The sequence below is a fragment of the Panthera leo genome, chromosome F2 (genome assembly GCF_018350215.1).
Source record: "Panthera leo isolate Ple1 chromosome F2, P.leo_Ple1_pat1.1, whole genome shotgun sequence".
In the NCBI taxonomy this organism is placed as follows: domain Eukaryota; kingdom Metazoa; phylum Chordata; class Mammalia; order Carnivora; family Felidae; genus Panthera; species Panthera leo.
The window spans coordinates 51,031,762-51,050,479 of record NC_056695.1 but is presented as its reverse complement, the minus strand read 5'-3'; the positions used below and the strand labels follow the sequence as shown (position 1 = coordinate 51,050,479).

The window sequence follows — 18,718 nt, the reverse complement described above, 5'->3', positions numbered from 1 at the left end:
GAAGACATCCAGATGGCTAACAGACACATGAAAAGATGCTCAACATCACTCATCATCAGGGAAATACAAATCAAAACCCCAGTGAGATACTACCTCACACCTGTCAGAATGGCTAACATTAACAACTCAAGAAACAGTAGATGTTGGCAAGTATGAAGAGAAAGGGGAATACTTTTGCACTGCTGGTGGGTATGTAAACTGGTGCAGCCACTCTGGAAAATAGTATGGAGGTTCCTCAAAAAATTAAAATTGAAACTATCCTATGCTCCAGAAATTGCACTACTAGAAATTTATCCAAAGGATATAAAAATGCTGATTCGAAGGGTCACATGCACCCCCAATGTTTATAGCAATGCTATCAACAATAGCCAAATTATGGAAAGAACCCAAATGTCCACTGACTGATGAATGGATAAAGAAGATGTGGTATGTATACACAATGGAATATTACTTGGCGATCAAAAAGAATGAAATCTTTCCATTTGCAACAACGTGGATGGAACTAGAATGTATTATGCTAAGCAAAATAAGTCAGAGAAAGACAAAATCATATGATTTCACTCATATGTGGAATTTAAGAAACAAAACAGATGAACATAGGGGAAGGGAAGGAAAAATAAGACAAAACAAAGAGGGAGGCAAACCATAAGAGACAGACAACAAACTGAGGGTTGCTGGAGGGGAGGTGGGTGGGGAGTTGGGCTAAATGGTTGATGGGTATTAAGAAGGGCACTTGCTGGGATGAGCACTGGGTGTTATATGTAAGTGATGAAGCACTGGGTTTTACTCCTGGAACCAATACTATACTCTATGCTAACTTGAAATTAAACAAATCAATTCAAAACATTTTAAAAAGTCATTGCCACACACACACACAAACACACACAAGCTATACTTGGAATACTTGTATACTTGGAATACATTTTTCAAGTCCCTGACAACTAATACTTTCACTAGGCTGGGATTTGTTATTGTGGTCTCAGTTTCTAGGAAGGGCCTCTACACATGATATCCACATGAAATCTACGGTTGCGTTTTTTGGAGGAAACGTTATTAAAGATGTCCATTACATCTCTATGTGTTTCCTATATTACATTTAACAAATATCGATATAGCAATTTTTGTGTGTCAGGCGCTATTCTATTTCACTGATATTAGTTCATTAGTCTTCTTAATAACCCTATGAGTTTGTTATAATTATTACCTCCATTTTCACATGAACAAACACGAGGGATGTTGAGTAAGTTGTAGAAGTCACACAGCCAGTAAATGACAGAATTTGAAACCCTGCAGGAGAAGTTGTTTTTAGGACCTCATTTCTGAAAACATTGCACCCCCTAAAAAATTTAGACGTCTTGATATGGAGAAGGTTAAATACATACCTGACTGTGTCTCCTCTCCTATGTCTTCATGAATGAGGAAGTTGAGTGCGTAATTTTCTATTCAGCTATAGTTGTATAGATGTTCATGAGCTTTACTGCTCTTTATTTTTGTGTTTTAAATATTGATGTTATTAGATGGTTCATATTATTTCCATTTTACTGAAAGTCCTTATAAAAGTGACCTTAAGTTCTCAATGAAGTAGGTAGAGAATGTACACATAATTTCTAAAATAAGACAGATTGCCATCTGTTAGGGTACATAGAACACAGAAATGTATAATTATCTACACAATACATTTGAGTGTTGGGATTTTATTCCTTTAGTCTTTACTTTTTAGAGTTCTGTATTTTACATCCAGAGAAGAAAGTCCCATGCCATTGTTCCATGAAACAAAAACAAACTAGCGAACTTTATTATTCAGTGTTTATTACTGACTTCAAAAATATTTCTCCTGGCAAAGGGCCTTGGAATCTAAATAATGGAACGCTAGCATACAAGACCAATGACCTTGAGGAGAAAACTGGGGTTTTTGTACAATAGAATCTTTTAGGAATTTTTGAGCCTTCCAACTTGCAAATCAAGCACTTTAGGAGCACGATAAACTATTTAATCTTGTGAACATATTTTATTTCCAAAGCATTCAAAGAACACATCCTGCTGAACGAGTCTTCCAGTTTGGCTTCTGCACTCTGAGGAAAGCATCTACTCACATCTCTATAAACCAAATGTGATTCTGAAAAAGGAACTCCTTTCTGCCGACTCCCAGAGGAAAGTTTACATCTGGCTTGAGCTCGGGGAAAGATGTGAGTGACAATCTTCTAAATCTTTAAACGTGGTTTTCTCTTGGTTATAGAATAATGCATGAGAAAAAAAAAATAACAAAACAAACTCGCAATGTGTTGTGAAAGATAATGATGAGAGAAGAGGATGTTCTTGCCTTATCTCTGAAAAGGTAAGATTCATGTCTAAATTGAGGCCATTGCCATGGGTTTGGGTTTCCCACAGCACTCAATAAGTATATGTTACTAAAAAGCTAATTAATTCCCAGTCTTCCTTCTGTCTTGGCAGACCCTTTTTTCTTAGTTCTTGTTGAACAGTTGGGTCTCTGTGAGTGTCACTGACCTTCACACTCAATTGGTTACTTGGAACTTGGATCCAATGCCAGGGTTTCCTTGCCTTTGCAACTTGGGAAACAAATGCTCTGAAAAATAACCCAACACAATTCAATTCACCATGATCAGACTCATGATAGTTTTTGGACATATGGACAGAGATTAACTAAAGGAGGGAAACTATAAGAAATGGGCTCAGCTCCATGTTAGGTGAATTGAGGACAGCAAAAAAAAATTAGTATGGTAATCAGTCTGTATCCAATTTGGAGAGACAAGCCCAAGAAGCAGTAAAAACAAGATGATGAATTATATAATTAAATTATAAATTGTGTGTCATATAAATTGAAGAAAAGGAGATAGATAAACCAGTGAGGAATGGAAGAGACAGTATAGTCTTTAAAAGACAATAAATTCATTTCAAGAATGAAAATAGTTGACATTTGTTAATGTTTTATAGTTCCAAATGTCCTGTCCCAAGATATCACAATTCTGTGAAGTAGATTGGGTGGGCACTATTCCTTTTCATAGAGGCTAATTTTGGGGGGTTTTTTTTGATTGTCTAAATCTTTCTTTTATTTTTTTGTGATTTTTATTTATTTTTATTTTTTAATATAATTTATTGTCAAATTGGTGTACATATCATACCCAGTGCTCATTCCAACAAGTGTCATTCTCAATGCCCATCACCCACTTTCCCCTCTCTCCCACCCCCCATCAACCCTCAGTTTGTTCTCTTTATTTAAGAGTCTCTTATGATTTGCCTCCCTCCCTTTCTGTTTGTACTTATTTTTTTTCCCTTTCCCTTCCCCAATGGTCATCTGTTAAGTTTCTCAAGATCCACATATGAGTGAAAACATAATATCTGTCCCTCTCTGACTGATTTATTTCATAGAGGCTAATTTACTATAGATCACCCACTTATTAATTACCTGGGTCTTGTATATTTTACTCCATTTCTCCTGGATTTTCCACAATTCTCAGTTGAATGCATTAAATATATTAACCATTTGGAAGTGACAAATAAAAGGAGAAACTTTGTTTTCTCAAGAATCTATCACTTTCCATCAACCTAAACTAAGAAATAGAACAGTTTGGGACACCTGGGTGGCTCAGTTGGTTCAGCATCTGACTCTTAATTTTGGCTCAGGTCATGAGCTCATGGTTCATGAGATTGAGCCCTGAGTTAGGCTCTGTGCTGACAGCATGAAGCCTACTTGGGATTCTCTCTCTCCCTCTCTTTCTGCCTCTCCCCCACTCACATTCCCTCTCTCTCTCTCTCTCTCTCCCACCCTCCCTCTGTCTCTCTCTCTCAAAATAAATAAATAAACATTAAAAAAAGAAATAGATTAGCTCACTCTTCAGTTAATATCTTTGTTTAATAACTTAGTCTATATTACAACAAAAAAATCGGGTGTCTGGGTAGCACAGTCGGTTAAGCGTCGAACTCTTGACTTCAGCTCAGGTCATGATCTCATGGTTCGTGAGACTGAGCCCTATGTTGGGTTCTGCACTGACAGTGCAGAGGCTGCTTGGGATTCTCTTTCTTTCTCTCTGCCCCTCCCCTACTCGTGCTCTTTCTCTCTCTCTCTCAAAATAAATAAACATTTTATATATATATATATATATATATATATATATATATATATATATAATCTATATTACTTTATTGTATTATTCCACTTATTCTACATATATCAAAATTATTTGCATAGCTAAACCTTGATACAGTTTGATGTCAAAACATAAAGAATAAATCTTTGGTTGAAACTTTCTCTGGAACCCATATCTTAGATTAATGTAGGAAAGAAGTAAGGCTCTTCTCTACCAACAAGCTGGTTCTCCATGTTCTCCCCCTTCTCTCCCAAGAAGTTCCTGGACACTATTCTATATTGTAAGATATGCAGTAGCCTACACTGTAATACATACTTATAGTATACATTTACTGGTATAAATATGGGGCTTCCAAATAATTTTATATATAAGAAAAGAATAATCCTAGAAATGAACTTCTTGTAAGAAGTAAGAATCCTTGTAAGGATTTTTCTTTGTTTGGGATGCCCAAGCTGCTTACTTCTCCCTTCATCTCCCTGCCTCTTATATATCACTTACCACTCAATTTAGACATCTTACTCCTATGTCAAGAACATTTCTTGAATCCTTGCCCTTACAGGATTCCCTTTGTTGCCACGTGGGCCTCGTTATGCACTTTATCATTGTGCTTACCTCATTGAATTTCATATTTCCTTTTATATGGCTGACTCTATATTCCATCCTCCCAGACAAATTTTTAAGCTTTGGGATTTGCCTTATTTGTCTCTGTGCTGAGCTCATTTTCGACACCTAGTAGAAAGATTTTTGCAGCCTGTCAGCTAAAATTTTATTGAAAACTATCATATCAGTTCCCAGTGGAAATTAGAAAAAAATTCGATCACTGGAAAGAGAGGTCTTCGGATCATAATTGTAAAGTCCCTAACTCTCTCTTCTTTCAGAGAAATGCTTCCCTCCCTCCTTTATTCCATCTCCCATCTCTTTCATGGTTGAATAATTTAAAATGTCACTGTTGATAAAATGAAGTGATTGTGAGTTTCTGGTTAGCTGGCCAGCTTCTCAATTTGTCAAAATTCTTTAACATTTATCTGGAAAATTTTGTAAATATGTTAATAAAAATGCATTGTCAGTATCCAGAGTAACTGGGATATATATAGTTATATTGCCAATCCTAATATCTCTGCAGAGATACTCTATTTTAGTTGAAAAGCAACTACTGACAATGCACTGTAAGATGACAAAAAAATGCTGGCATTTTACATTTACACATTTAAAAATTAGTTAAAAGGGTAAAAGTTATTAATGTGAGTAATCAAAAAACCCCTATATATAACCAAAATATTCATTTGGAATAAATATATACCTAAGGTAATTTTTTTAAATGTAAGTTGGATGGAGTGGGACATTCAAAATACAAATTATCCACATTAGCTTATCTATAAACTATAAGGCTCTATAAACTGTGAGTTTTTGATTAATTGTAAGGTGATCAATTTCAATGTCAGTTGTATTTTCATCACTATCACCCCATACTTCAATATTTAGGCTGATAAATTACTCTTTAATAATTATATACTAGAAAAAAATATTTTCCCCACTGATTAGGCTAAAGGATTAAAATTGTTACATCAAATCATATTTATAAGGTACTGTATGTGTGTTTCCACTTCACTTGAGTTTTTGACATCAGATATTAAGCCTAAAAGTCATTTGATTCACTACTAAAGTGATCCTAGCCTCACTCTTGGTTCTTGAGGATTGAGATATTGAAGAGATGAAGACGTCATCAAAACCTTTGTAAAATCTATAGTTCCTTTAGGAAGTACTGTTTAAATCATAAAAGTCTTGAAGCACTCTTCAGAATATTTAGCTTATGTACAGTAGACTGGGATAGCTTTCTCTCTCTAGATAGCAACATTGCTTATTCTCTGTTATGACTTTTCCTCAATGATTGGAAAGAACTTCTACAAATAAAGGTAGTAATGTTCTAAGCAGTATCCTTCTGTAAAACACACCCTACGCTACCATCACAGATGATAATGCAATAATGTTGTCCTCTCAGTTATTATTCCCACTTGGCCTTTTCCTGTCCATCTGTCCCTCCTCCTATCCTCACCCATACACATTCAAGAATCCAAACTTTTGCCCAATCTCTATTCTCTACTTAAAATGCCTAGTTCCCTTTTTCTCTAAGGATGCAAGGTTTTATGCCTCCTTCAAAATTTATCTCAAATATAACACTGTACAAAAACCAATTTCTCCGGGTAGAATGTTTCAGGCTTTCCTGTCAGTTTGGATAAGCTCGATTATGCTACACTAACAAATAATGCTGAAATCTTAGTAGCTCATCACAGGAAAGTTTCATTTGTCATCATGCCACATGTCCATCATGGGTCACCTGGGTTCTCTGCCCCATGTTGTCATTCTCCACACTCCACAAACCATTAGGTAGAACAGAGGTTGGCAAACTTGTGACCCAGACCTAACTTGTCATCTGTTTTTGCATGGCCAATCAGCTAAGAATGCTTTTTTAAAAACTTAAGTGGTTGGTGTAAAAATAAATAAATAAATATGCAGCAGAGACTATACATTCCCTCAAACTCTAAAATATTTACTATTTGGTCATTTACAGACAAAGGGAAAGAATATGGCAAAGTTTGGGTAGGCTTTTAAAGCTTCTACCTAAGAGAGATGCCGCTTTTGCTCACATTTTCTTGGTAGGCCACATGGCTCAACCTGATATAAGGGGTTGGGGAAAGTATAATCTTTCTGGCAGGGGAACAAGATATTAGTAAATAAAAGCACAGTTTATTCTAGTTTCCAATGACTTATTAATCATTTATATTTATTTTTTCTGACAATTTTCTTTGTCTTTGGATTAGCTGTTCAATAGGATCCACAGAGTTTCCATAAACTCTTTATAATATTTTTTTAAATAATGCTAATTATGCTGACTGACATTTACTAGTGTATATCTACCTTATCTTCTAGATTGTGAGCCCTTCCTGGTAGCCTTGGCATTTGGTCTATTGCCTAGCACATAATAGATCCCCAAAACATGTTTATCAAATGAACCACCACTTATTATCATACCCTTTCTTACTGAATGAAGAAGAAGAAAGACGATGTCAAGAACTTGACAAGAAGAACTGGAAATGTCAAGTTTTCTAAGATTTAGAGGGCATGCAGTCCCAGACTTGTGGTTAAAATAACAATTTGGCTAATGGAGCACTACATTATCAGCCAAAATGGGGACTTGTTTTCAGTGGTTCAGAATAGGTTTGTAGTCTGAGAAGCCTAGGTTTAAAGCCTATTCTATCATTTACTAATTTTGTGACAGCAATAGCTAATGTTTACTGTTAAAGATAAATTATCCTATTCAAACCATGAAATGACCCCTTGAAATCTAGACACTGAGACTCCAAGAAGTAAACAGTATTCCCCAAATCTCACATGTCCCACCTGTCTACTGGACTCCAAAACTCAACCACTTGGTTATACCGAATTTGGGAACATCATTTAATCTCTTTAAAAACTCAATCTAGGGGAGCCTGGGTGGCTCAGTCGGTTAAGCGGCCGACTTCGGCTCAGGTCATGATCTCGCAGTCTGTGAGTTCGAGCCCCGCGTCGGGCTCTGTGCTGACAGCTCAGAGCCTGGAGCCTGTTTCGGATTCTGTGTCTCCCTCTCTCTCTGACCGTCCCCCCGTTCATGCTCTGTCTCTGTCTCAAAAATAAACGTTAAAAAAATAATAAAATAATAATAAAAAAAATAAAAACTCAATCTACTTCTCCATAAAATGAAGAAAATGAGATCAATCCACTCCTCATGGCTATCATTAGTATTTAATGAGAAACCACTTGGAAACTGCTAACATTGATGAAGAAGTGACTACCAACTATTCTGAAAGTAAGAGTCAATGGAGGTGACTCTACTTCACCTAGCACCTCATGGCTTATGTCCAAATTATTTTGAATTCTCTGTATGGATCTTACTTGGAGCTTGGCTGCCTTTCTTCACACCCTTTCTCATTGCCTAAACTTGCAATAAACCGTAGGCTATATGGTGCCATAGTTAAATCAAAATTTATTTCAATGGAAAATGTTGAGGAACACAGGGAGGATATGTGAATACTAAATATGTCTGCCACAGTACTTACATGTAGATGTCCCAGGGGTCATGCCTAAAGCATTCTGCTAAGAGAGAATGAAGACTAAACTGATTTCTAAGTAATAACAGTATATTTGCTATAGGTTCTAGGGATATCCTATATGAGCTTGATCATAGTAGTACCAGTACCAGTTACAATTTAATGAAGTCTTAACCATCTACTAAACAAGGTTTATACAGAGTATCTTATGAAATCCCTTTGCAAAAATTCTGTAAATGTACTCAATATGACAGAATTACAGATAAGGAAATCGAGGCTTAGAGAGGTGTATGTGGAACTGAAATAGAGGAGAAGAAAATTTAGAATTAGGAGTTGAAAATTTTAAAAGGCTGAGACACAATATATGAAAATGGGGAATAAACACTGATGACAATCTTACCAATATCTAGGAAAGAATCAAGTCTTATACCAAAATCTAGAAGAAGGTGTAAGTCCCGTACTTTGCATTAAAAAAATTCAAAACCAAAGTTTTCTCCTTTTGTGCCTTCATTTTGCTTGCTTTAGCCCTAATGACTTACAGTCTTACAGTAAACGGGGACTTTTTAACGACAGGCTTCACTTCAGTGGAGCTCCAGTCAAACATGTTCAAGCCTTTTTTTATAGACCACCTGCCAGAGGCAAAGCCTAAATCCACTTTGATTCCCTGGGATACAGAAGATATTATGTTAATCTTCTTAATGAGTGTAAAGAAAATCTTTTAAGATCAATTTTTACTCAGCAAGATATAATTTCATCCTTTTTCCTTTCTGTGTTTTAGTTACCAGAGCTGTATGTCTTACACAGAATAAATCACTTACTAGACCTCTATTGAAAAGTCCCAAATTTTTCTGAACCCCCAAAAGAAGAGCACAATGCAATGTAGCATGAAATGTACCTTTTTAAAATTTTGACGTTTTACTATTAGCTTTGATTCTCAACAATCAAATAGTTCTCAGTAAAAGTTTAGAATGCGTTAAGATGATCCACTTAATCACCTTCCAAAGTCTACACCTTCTAATACCATCACATTGGGGTTAGGATTTCAACATATGAATTTTGGGTGGACATGGACAGTTCATGACATCTATTTTTCCATGCCACAGGAAATTTCTCAGATTGTTTAATGTTCTACCTTGCCCAGAAGCAGGTTCTCACTCTAGGCTCCCATCCACACAGTGTTCTGTGCCCACTTACCCACCTCCACCTTGGGGTCCTGTTGTTCATGAGTAGCATGTTGTATGGGGTCCACAGTTGAGGACAATTTGGCCCTGGATCTCTCCCAGTCTCTCCATGATCCCTCTGATGGAAGACCCTTTATTTTCTTCCTGCTTTTAGGTCTCCATTCCCTTCATAGTTTTGTTTTGTTTTGTTTCGTTTTTCCCTCTAATTAAATATCTTTTTAATTCACTCTTTGCCCATCTGTAGTTTCATTCAGTTTTTGAGAGGAAAATTTTATCTCTGTAAATTTGCATTTAATCTATCATTTACTTAGGCTCAAATTTTTGAATTTTTGTTTCATTGCTATGTAGGATGAGAAAGGGAGAAATGGTCTTGGGGAAACCATCAAGTCAATATAGAAAAACAGGGAAAAAGCATAGATAACATACAGAGCAGTTGTTCATGATATAACCTTGTGACATTTTCAGGATCTGCAATATGATTTGTAGTCAAAATATTTAATTGAAGACTAAATAAATTAATACCACAGGGTTTTATATTTCTAGAAGAAGAAAATTAAATGGGAGATGAGTAGTTCACTCAACGTACATATGTTTATTGAGTGCCTATGGTGATTTAGGCACTGTATGAAAAGTTGTGAATGGGGGAACCTAGGTGGCTCAGTCAGTTCAGAGTCTGACTCTTGATTTTGGCTCAGGTCATGATCTCACAATTTGTGACACTGAGCCCTGCATTAGTCTCTGCACTGACAGCAGAGCCTGCTTGGGATTCTCTGTCTCCCCATCCACCCGCTCTGTTCTTCTCCTACTCATTCTCAATCTCTCTCTCTCATAAACAAGCAAGCAAACAAACAAACATTTTTTTTTAAAAAGCTGTGGATAACATGACAACCAGATTCAGCTACATAATTTGCAGGGCCCAGTGGAAAATATGTGGGCTTTTTGTTTGAAAATTATTAGTAATTTCAGTACAGTGACAGTACAGCATTAAACCAAACTCGGGATCTTTCTAAGTGTAGGATTCTGTGTTACTGCATAGTTTGCATATCTAAGAAGCCAGCCTTGAGAGCAATCAAGAAAGATTGAAGTCTTCATGGGGAAGATTACTGAGCATCTTAGAATGGATGGAAAGTTCTCTCCCCTTGGTTGAGTGGATTAGAGTCTTCTCAGAAGAGAGTGACATTGCAGCTCAAATACAAAGAATGATTGTAATTCAAAGGAGATAGCAATGAGTTTGATAAATCAAAATATGTTAATATCATTAGGTGGCACATGGCAAAGGAGAAGGGGAATAAGGGAGGATAGTTTGGGAGATTTTATCTTTATCCTAAGAAGATAAAAGGAAGCATTGAAAGGTTTAATTAGAACTATCTTGACCAGATTTCCCTCTTATAAGTAACTTAAATTACAGGATAAAGAAGAATGAGTTGGTGAGTTTAAGGGGAGGCATTGAGTGAATGTGGTAAGAAAAGTTGAGGTTTTATCACAATAGCCAGGGAAGCTTGGACTAAGGCAATGGCAGTTAAGAGGAGGAGAAGGTGAATTTTGTGTGATATTTGAGAAATAAATTAACAGGACAGTGGAGGTAAGGAGAAGGAGTTATCAAACTGTTACTGCTGTCTAATTTTGCTATATTAAATTTTGCTTTACAGTTTTATCTATTACCTCTATCCATGTGGACCCTCTTCTAAGAGACACTCTCAAAGTAGCATGCACACTAGCATACCACCTATCATGTAGGTTCTCAGTAAATATTTTTCACTAAGATAATTAATGAGCCAAAACTCATTCTCTTTCCCTTGCCTCCACTTCTAAATAAACAAAACAAAATATGTGTTCAGAAAAGATTTACTTATTAGACCATGTGAACCTTAATATTTAAAATTGCCAACTACAAAGAGCCAGGAGCAAATGATCATTTGCTTTAACCAAGAAGAGGCATCATGTCAAGTGCTAGTAATAGAAAGACTAATGGCAAAGCTATCATAAAAATATCTTGCATTTCTAGAATGCTTTGGAGGTTTCAACAAAATAATTTTATACATATGATCTGATGTGAAGGACACGTGGTGCCTATCCTAAAAGGTAACACAATGTAGGAGAGCAGTTAAGTCTTATACATAGATAACTATGATATACGGTGCATTGGCTAAGTGTTACAATAGATGCAACTTTGTACCAAAGTACAAAGAGTAGTTTCTCTTGATATTAAGACATAGTCTATGGTTTCTTGGGTTTGGAGAGCCTTGGCATGGGGGAAGTTGTAGTAGTTTGAAAAAATAAGACCGCAATATTTTGGAGCTCCTCCCATCAAGAGATGGAGTAGATATTCCCATGCTCAAAATCTGAGCTTGCTTTGTAACCTTGGCAGAAGTGATATTGCACTAGTTTTGAAGTGTTGGCCTCAAGAGACCTTGCAGCTCTCACCTTCCTCTTCTTGGAAAACCACTTTGAAATTACTACGGATGGTCTAGACTAATGCAGGTTAAAAGGACTAAATAGTTTTGAATTTGCAAAACAGGCCTTCTTAGACCTTCCAGCATAGCTGACCCACTAGCTGAATGTAGAAGTATGTCTGAGTCTTGGGGAAAAAATAGTGTAGAAACCAGCCAGTCAACCCACAAAGTTGTGAGCAATACTATATCGTTGTACCTTCAAGTCTGTGGTTGGCCAACTACGCATTGCAGGTCAACTCTGACTTGCAGCCTGCTTTTGCATGGTGAGCAAGTTAAGCATGAGTTTATATCTCTAAAAGTCTGGGGAAAAATACAAAAAACGAGAGCATTTTTTTTTTTTAATTTTTAATGTTTATTTTTGAGAGAGAGAGAGGGAGACAGACAGACAGAGGAGGGGCAGAATCTGAAGCAGGCTCCAGGCTCTGAGCTGTCAGCACAGAGCCTGACATGGGGCTTGAACTCATGAACTGTGAGATCATGACCTGAGCTGAAGTCAGAGCCTCAACCACTGACCCACCCAGGTGCCCCCAAGGGAGAGCATTTATAATGAGTGCTGTATAGTATGTTGCATTCAGTTCTAAATCCTTGCATTTATTAACTCATTAGATCTTTTTTTTTTTAATGTTTATTTTTGAGAGAGAGAGAGAGAGAGAGTATAAGTAGAGGAGGGGTAGAGAGAGAGGGAGAGACAGAATCTGAAGCAGGCTCCAGGCTCTGAGCCGTCAGCAGAGAGCCCAATGCGGGGCTTGAACCCACGAACTGAGAGATCATGACCTCAGCCGAAGTTAGACACTTAACCAACTGAGCCACCCAGGCACCCCTAATTGTCTTTTAATGTTTATTTATTCTTGAGAGAGAGAGAGAGAGAGAGAGCCTGAGCGGGAGAGGGACAGAGAAAGAGGGGGACACAGAATCAGAAGCAGGCTCCAGGCTCTGAGTAGTCAGCATGGATCCTGACACGGGGCTCGAACCACAGACCGTGATATCATGCCCTTCGCCAAAGTCAGATGCTTTAACTGACTGAGCCACCCAGGTGCCCCTAATTCATTCAACCTTTACAATAATTCTGTGATTCTAACACAAATAATCATCTTATGAGGAAACAGATGTTACTAAATAGGTTAAATAAGTAGTCAAAGATTTCACAGCTAATGAGTCGTATGTCTAGAATTCAAACTGAAGAAACCTATCTCTGGGCTTTTAACCCATTTGAAAAATTATCCAACAGTTTGTGAGCGGTATACGAGTGCCAAAAGGGAGATAGAGAGATGGAGATAATGCCTTCTGGTGATTTCCCAAGAAGGACATTATGTTTCAGAGAAGCAAGCAAAGCCTTTGCTGGAGAATGAGGCCATGTTTTTTACTATTGAGGGAACGTGAACTCTGCACCCTGATTAGCCAAAAGAGAAAATCCATTCTTTTAATAATAGATCTGTATTACAAAAAAAGATGTATTCAGCCATTATTGTACTTTTGGATTTTGTCAATAAAATTTTGGTGGGAACATGTTTTTTTCTCTTGTCACCTAAGAATCTACATATTATCTCTGATTTTGTCTTTCTTTTGGTTCTCCAAGTCAAATGTATTTATTCTCTGGCTTTTCACAGAAAAAGTATGCTGACCTCTGCTCTCAGTCATTAAGTTTTGGGTTATTTTATTATGCAGTAGTAGGTAATTGATATAGAAATATATAAAGAAAAATATGCAGGGGCGCCTGGGCAGCTCAGTCGGTTAGACATCCCACTTCGGCTTTGGTCATGATCGCACGGTTTGCGAGTTTGAGCCCCGTGTCAGGCTCTGTGCTGACAGCTCGGAGCCTGGAGCCTGCTTTGGATTCTGTGTTTCTCTCTCTCTCTCTCTCCCCTCTCACACTGTACCTCTCTTTCTCTTAAAAAAATAAACATTAAAAAAATTTTTAAAGAAAAACATGCAAATATAAGTAAAGGAGGGTGATCATTCATTTTTATAATACATATAGATGAAGTTTCCTTACCTTCCAGTATCTGTGCTATCAACAAATATGCAAAATTTATTGTACAATAAATATACAATATTCAGCTGCAAAATGACTCTAGAACACACCAACAGATAGATCTACATCACGGAAAATGCTAATTGGCTGCCTTTGTGATTGTTAATGATGGTCCAGGAATGAAGAACCAAAGACACTGAATAAAATCCTGGGGCCTTGGATTTAGGAAACTTTGAATGTGTCCTTTGAAAGGAGGGAATCCCTTCTGTGGAATTTAAGTTAAATCAATTTGAAAGTTAGAGCTCATAAGGACCTGCCTTGACATTTTTCCTTTCTTATCGTTGCAAAAGTAGATGCGCTAAACAAACTGAGATTGCAAAAAAGCATTTCGAAGAATAATTAAGCTTGGAAGAAGATAAAAACTTATTTAAAAAAATTATTTTTGAAGTTTAATTATTTTGAGAGAGAGAGGGAGAGAGGGGCAGAAAAAGAGGGAGAGAAAGAACCCCAAGCCGACTCCATGCTGTCAGCACAGAGCTGGATGTGAGGCTCAATCCCATGAACCGTGAGATCATGACCTGACCCGGAATCAAGAGTGGGACCCTTAACTGACAAAGTTGTGAGCAATACTATATCGTTGTACCTTCAAGTCTGGCACCCCGAAAACTTATTTCTTAATTCCTTTAGCAGCACACGCTTTACACATAAAATTATCTATTTGCTAATGTTAATGACCTCTAGTCGACACAGCAGTTCAAGCCCTTTTCTATAGCTGAAAACAAGTACTGATAAAAGGAGGGTGAATATATGTACTACTTTGCCTGGGATAGTTCTAGTTTGTAGCTATTTTCCCAGGGTAATTATTTAAAAAAAATTTTTTTAAGCTTATTTATTTCAAGAGAGACAGAGAGAATGAGCGGGGGAGGGGAGAGAGAGAGAGAGAGAGAGAGAGAATCCTAAGCAGGCTCCACACTGTCAGTGAGCAGCCCAGTGCCAGATTCAAACTCACAAACACTGAGATCATGACCTGAGCTGAAACCAAGAGTTGAAAGCTTAAACAACTGAGCCATCCAGGCACTCCCACCCCCAAGGTAATTATTAATGGCACCCTCTTGTAATATCAAAAGTGTCCTCATCTGGATGAGAAATTTTATGGTCAGCCTAGCTGAGGGAAACTTTAGATACTATTTAGCACCAAATCTGTTTTTGTGGATAAGAATACCGATTAAAAAAAGTTGAGTGTCTTGAAATCGTTATAATCTTAAAATAGTTAAATCATCAATTCAGGAAACTCTATAATTTATTTAAAAGAAGAACTACTACTTATCCACATAATGGAGACATACTCTTCAAGAGTCTTTGCCAGTTATCTTTTAGGACCATGGCTATCTTATGCCTGGAATTAGTATTTTAAAATGCAAATTGTGCTTAATGAATCTAATCAAAGAAGGTGTTATTTCAGTGTGCATAAATCCATTAGATGAGTGGGATAAAACTGCAGTCACTTTATCAGTTATAGTGATTTAATGGAATAATTCCCATTAATATGTCAATATATAAAATGTAGCCTAGAACTTTTCAATTTGCTATTTTCAGGTTTTAGCGGATAATTTTTGAAATCCTCTGAAGATATTTTAATCAAGGAAACTGTCTTACAATCTTGTCATGCTAAATTTTGATGAGGGGATTTTCATGAATACATTGCCTATTTTAAATAGTGATTAGGGAGTGCCTGTGTGGCTCAGTTGGTTGAGTGTCTGACTTTGGCTCAGGTCATGATCTTCCAGTTCATGGGTTTGAGCCCTGCCTCGGGCTCTATGCTGACAGCTCAGAGTCTGGAGCCTGCTTCAGACTCTGCCTCCCTCCCTCTCTCTGCCACTCCTCCGCGCCTGCTCTGTCTCTGTCTCTCTCAAAAACAAACATTTTTTTTAAAAAAAATAGTGATTTGAAGACCATTTATTAAAGAAATAAGGAACCTCTGTGGCAGTTGGCAGAGGCCAGGAAAAGACCAATTCTCTGAAAGGCCACCGAGTTATTTTTTTTCTCTCATTTTTAGGAGTTGCTGTTGAAGGGAATGATTCCATGATTTATTCCTTTCAATAGGTGTTTGTCGACATTAGTTGTATCTCAGAAGTCTGACTTGCAGTTTTATGGCCAATTTAAAAAGCAGATATCCACTAGAAGAAGGCTTTTGTTTTAGATTATTTCCTCGTACTTGTGGGTAATAGGCGTTAATTTCACCAATGACTTCTTGCCGATTATGAAGGCAGTTGAAAGTTCCCTGTTGCCTTGAGGGTACTCCATCTCACAAAAGAAGTTTTCAGTAGGTAATGAACCAACCCTGTTATTATCAGAGACCACATTGTGTCTCTCCCGAGACTGACAGTTGGGAGCATTTTCAAAATGAGCTTCAACTCCGCCATTCACTGTCACCTCCAAGCTCAGCAGGTCATCCTTTGAAGGACACTGAATTGTGCTCATAGATGTCCCTGGACAAAGTTTTTGTTTTCCTGCCTTACTAAAATGCTGAACAGAAGGAAACATTTCCCTGTGTCTCTGTGAGACGTGGCCGCCTGGGTAGTTCAGTGGATTGAGCCTCGAACTTCAGCTCAGGTCATAATCTCACAGTTCGTGAGTTGAACTCACATCCGCTCACTGCTGTCAGCCCAGAGCAGGCTTCAGGTCCTCTGTCCCTTTCTTTCTGCCCCTCCCCCACTTGTGCTCTCTCTCTCCAAAAAATAAATAAAACATTAAAAAAAATTGGGGACATTTACATTTCTTCAATTGAACTTGATTTAGTGCATTGGAGATGCCACTCAGCTGTGTGTGTCACTTTGAGAAGTGTCATTGTTGCTGGCCATTCTTAATTCTTGATACACATTTGTATGCTAGCTAAAATAGTCATAATTGAATGATGAATGGTTATTTATGAATTTACTGGTATGTCACTCTTTTATTTATTTATTTTATCATTTCCAGTAGTAGGGGAAAATAAAAAATATTTTACCTTTTCAAAATTTCTGTTAGGGTAGATACAATATATTCTTTAAAGGTCAAGAATTTTTAATATGTAAATGAGCTTTGGGTCAACTTCTTGATGCTATTGAGTGTGTCCTATAAAAACAGAAGTTATTTGATATTTTAAATTATATATACCTTTTCAAAAATGTTATATATACATATATGTACATATATGTATATATGTATCTATATATGTATATGCATCTATATATGTATGTATATATATATATATATACACATGTATATGCATATATATGTATATGTGTTTATGTGTATATGTGTGTGTATAAATTTTGAATATGAGGGCCTTATCTGTCTTATATTCCTGAATATTAACAGGTCCAGACAGTAAAGAAGGGAGTGGGACACATTTCTCTCTCCTACTGCTTCTCTGTAGGTAGAGTACCTGCAAAGTGTTATCCAAAAGCCTAAATGGATTTTTAGTACTTGTTGGGTTTAAATGAATCTGGTGATTTAGTGTGTAAGGTTCATACAGAGTTTGAATTGCAGATGTTGATAATTGATACAGAACAATGGGTATCATACTTCATGATGGTACTGTGTATCTGAAATATCAAAACCATTCCAGTATTGGGTTTGGGAGGAAGGAAATTCATTGCCTCTGAGATCCAAGATAAATAGAGCTGCTATCCTTTATCAGATGTTAATCAAACCAAATACCTCTTCTGTATTATGGGATCAGATGATATACTGAATGGTGTTTCTGCTCCTACTAGAAGTTAGGGGTAGTTATGTATGTTCTAATCCGATGGTTGTTTTTGTCTTGGACCATGAGGCCTAAAGTTCTCCATGGAGTTACAATTTATCTTCCTTCTGGGAAGAAAAATTTGGAGACTCAACCACACCTAATGGGGGTTCTTGGGCATGAATCACTAGATAATTAAATCATTTCTTTTAGCCTTCCTTCCAGAGATCTCTAAATAATTCATTCATCCATCCATTCATTAATTCTCCTATCAAGTACTGTTTAGGACTGATAAAAAAGATTGGGATTAAAGGAACATTTTCTATCACAAAAATAAACTTGAACTTTTGATAAAAACAAACAAACAAATATACATAGTTTTCTCAGAAGTTAGGCTAAGTGTGACACGTATTCCTTTAACTGTGTCAAGCAAAGGATAGAGGCCCGCGGGATGTAATGTCAAGTACAGAGATCACTTTTAAACACTTTCCTTCTTCTTCCGCACAACCCCAAGTGCAAACTTCAAGTGTAGTTCCTATGCCGTTAAAACAGTAGAAAAATGTGGATTTTCATACTAGATCAAGTGCACCAAGGTGTCCCGCAACCTTGGTTTAGCCATCTCTGGATGAATTGCAGGGTTTCTGAAACCTTAGATTGCCTGCAAAAGCCTGAGTGACTGCCTGTGATTATCGATATGTCCACTTCTCTGAAGAAAACTGTGCATCAGTTTATCAAAGGATTCTGTTACTCAAAAATAGTCATAAACACTGACACATATTAATTCATATCAATCAGGTAGGATATACTTATGGAATGTATTAATTTGATGATCAAATTCAGTTTAATATATTTGTTGTATTATTGTTAGTGCCCTTCGTCTTGCCGCAAGTTCAGAGTGCCCTCTACACAGGAAACCTCAGGGTGATGAGCAACCCAAGTCTCACTTTTTGGGTGGTGCTGACCACTTATTCTTGGATGACTAATTACTACAAAGATTCATCCATGTGACTTCATGTAGTCACCACAAGAACAGAAGTTACCCTTCCCATGGAATCACCCCCAATTTCCCAAAGTTCAGATTTTCTTAGCTGTGACATTTGTTAGTGAAATGAAAGTCGAGACTGCATATCTGGCAACCATCTGTGATGAGCTAATTGAATTGTTCCAAGGTACTTCATGCCATCTTCAGAAGGG

General features: G+C 37.0%; 1 long non-coding RNA gene across 2 annotated transcripts in view; it reads left to right on the top strand.

Moving 5' to 3' along the window:
• Nucleotides 1-2,073: 2,073 nt before the first annotated feature.
• Nucleotides 2,074-18,718, top strand: part of LOC122210535 — a 47,363-nt gene continuing 30,718 nt past the window's right edge. For both annotated transcript variants that reach the window (XR_006198114.1, XR_006198115.1), the window contains exon 1: nt 2,074-2,186. This is a non-coding gene — a long non-coding RNA (uncharacterized LOC122210535). The remainder of the gene's footprint in view (nt 2,187-18,718) is intronic.